The sequence below is a fragment of the Lynx rufus genome, unplaced genomic scaffold (genome assembly GCF_022079265.1).
Source record: "Lynx rufus isolate CCGP_SWC_20201006 ecotype Redwood Valley unplaced genomic scaffold, mLynRuf1.p SCAF_9, whole genome shotgun sequence".
Taxonomy (NCBI): Eukaryota; Metazoa; Chordata; class Mammalia; order Carnivora; family Felidae; genus Lynx; species Lynx rufus.
The window spans coordinates 92,411,521-92,414,033 of record NW_025814897.1 but is presented as its reverse complement, the minus strand read 5'-3'; positions in this window follow the sequence as shown (position 1 = coordinate 92,414,033).

The following is a 2,513-nucleotide window of genomic DNA, read 5'->3' as shown; positions in this document are numbered from 1 at the left end:
CCATAATTCTAGAAGAGGCAAGTTGATAGAGCTCTACAGTCTCATCTTTCTGACATAATTTGCCAAAAGTTTCAGACAAAATTGAATGTTATGTAATATTAACAGATGAGAGAAATAGAGAAATGAAATGCCTGCTGTGATCCGATCACTCATCTAACTAGTCACTACTTTGTGCCCATCTAGTTTTGAGAGTAGCTTGTGAACTTGGGCAATTCACTTAATAACTCTTAGTCTCTTTCACTACCTTTAATATGGCAATAATATTGCCTCATTTTGTGATTAGATGCAATCACACAGAAAGTCTCAGCACCACAGACCAAATAGAATTTAATTCCATTTCTGTTTGGAAACTCTCCGTTTAATCACACTTTCATAATGTCCTACCCACATAACAAAAGTAATGAACTTCACTGAATGTCCTTGTAAAAAGGGGATACTTTTAATATCAATTTCAGAAGAGTAATATATATGAAATGTAAGGCATTAATTAATCTAATTATTTTTTGTGTTTTCCTTGATGTCTTGATTCAGATAAAATGTGTGTAAGGACTAAGTTTTGAATTATCCACCAAAATGCTTTTGGACAAATTACTCCAATTATTTGTAAAAATATTTTTCCAGACATATGGTAGATAGTGCCTAAATAGTATTACTTGATATTCAAACTCAAATTGCAACAATATTCCAGGTGGGTGCCTTTACCCATCTTTTCAAAGTCTCTTTGCCTATAAAGAAAGCAAAAAATACCAAAAACCCCTTGCCTTTTTTTTTTTTTTCATTAAAGCCCATTTCAATGACTCAGAAAACTCTGGATTCAGGCCCCAGTGGGTTAAAGATTTGGGGAATCTTCATAAATTATAAAGCCATATTGTTTATTTCAATGCAGTTGATTCTTCCTTTTTTTAAATGTGATTGTTTATATAAATGCTTGTTGATTCAACTTCTTATTGTGTTTCATAATTTTTAATTACTCTGTACCCTCACAGCTACTTAGGGCAGTAGCCTTCCATATGATCTCACTACCCATCATTTATTTATATTTTAAACTATGTTCCATTCTCCTGACAGGATTAACTCCCTAAGATAAGCAATTCAAATCATTGGAGATATGAAGAGAAGTAGAAAACAACTTTTTTCCCTGCCAGGGTTTGGAATAAACTGAAAGTTAAGACAGAGGAGAGAGACTAATGACAATATGAAAGCCAACCTCAATACTCACACAATTTTTCAAAGAGTATGGATTTATACATGTAGCCAGATGTGTTTATAACTGCTATAAGCCTACCCCCTTGAATAGCCCACTTAATAGAAAGTCTGAATTTATAGAGCAAACCCAATCATTACAGCTGCAGACTCTGAAGGTAGAATAGGGTGGGGTTTCAAGGGTAGGCATGGCGGGGGTGGGGGGCAGTAATACAATCTCCAGTGTGAATAGACAAGCTGCAACAGTCCACCCATTTCAACTTTGTAAAAAGTCAAATCCTTGTGACCCATGGGGAAATCAGTGTGCCAGAGAACATAACATAAAAAAACATAACATAACCTAACATAAAAAACCTAACATAAAAAAAGACACAAGGGATGGATATCTCTGAATATGTTTATATCACCTCCATCTAAAATCCTTCCATGATTGCTTAGACAATAATTTTGAACTCTCTTTTCCAGCCCTCAAACCCCTTCACAGTAGAGGGGTCCATGAAGTGGTCATACCTCACCTACTTCTATTGACTCGATTACTTATACTTTGGTCAAATGTACATTCTACCACATAGGACCCACTCTAAAGAATTGACATGTTGGATTTTTGTTTTTATTCCCATACCATTTACTTAACCTTTGTGTATATTTTGCTTATCAAAATTATATTCTTCCTTCAAAATTTGGAAAAGATGCTGACTGTTCCAAAAGCTATTTTCTGATGTTCTATGTGGAATTATCATTTCCTTCTGCTGGTGCCTTGAGCTCATTGTTCATTCATTGAGTGCAATATTTCCAGTCACCTAACCTTCTAGAGTTGAAAGATCAATAATTTGACCAGAATTTGAATCCTACCTCTGTTGCTTAATTAATTACCCTTATGTTGGTATAATTTTTCAATCCATAAAATGTGTATGGTAATGCCTAATATATAGGGTTTTTATGAAGGCAAATAAGAGGATGTAGGTTAAAATCACTTTGGAGTAGTAGAGCTCACTATATTTCATTTTTTTCTTCTTGTTTTTTAAGGTTTGGGCATATATTATCTCTCTCATATATGTATATGCATATATGAGAGAGAGAGAAGGAAGTTCCTTTTTAATTGTAATAATTGTGAATATAACAGAAAATACTATATATTGGGGTACTTGAAGTGTATATCAAGTGTATTTGAGATAGCATCTGTCCCAGTTTTACACTTGAAATTCTGAGTCATTTGAATTTGACTTAGATGACAGAAAATATATTAGACTTTACATATCCCTTTTAAAAGTCAGCTAAGATACTATATTAAATGGATTTTGGATTTAAGT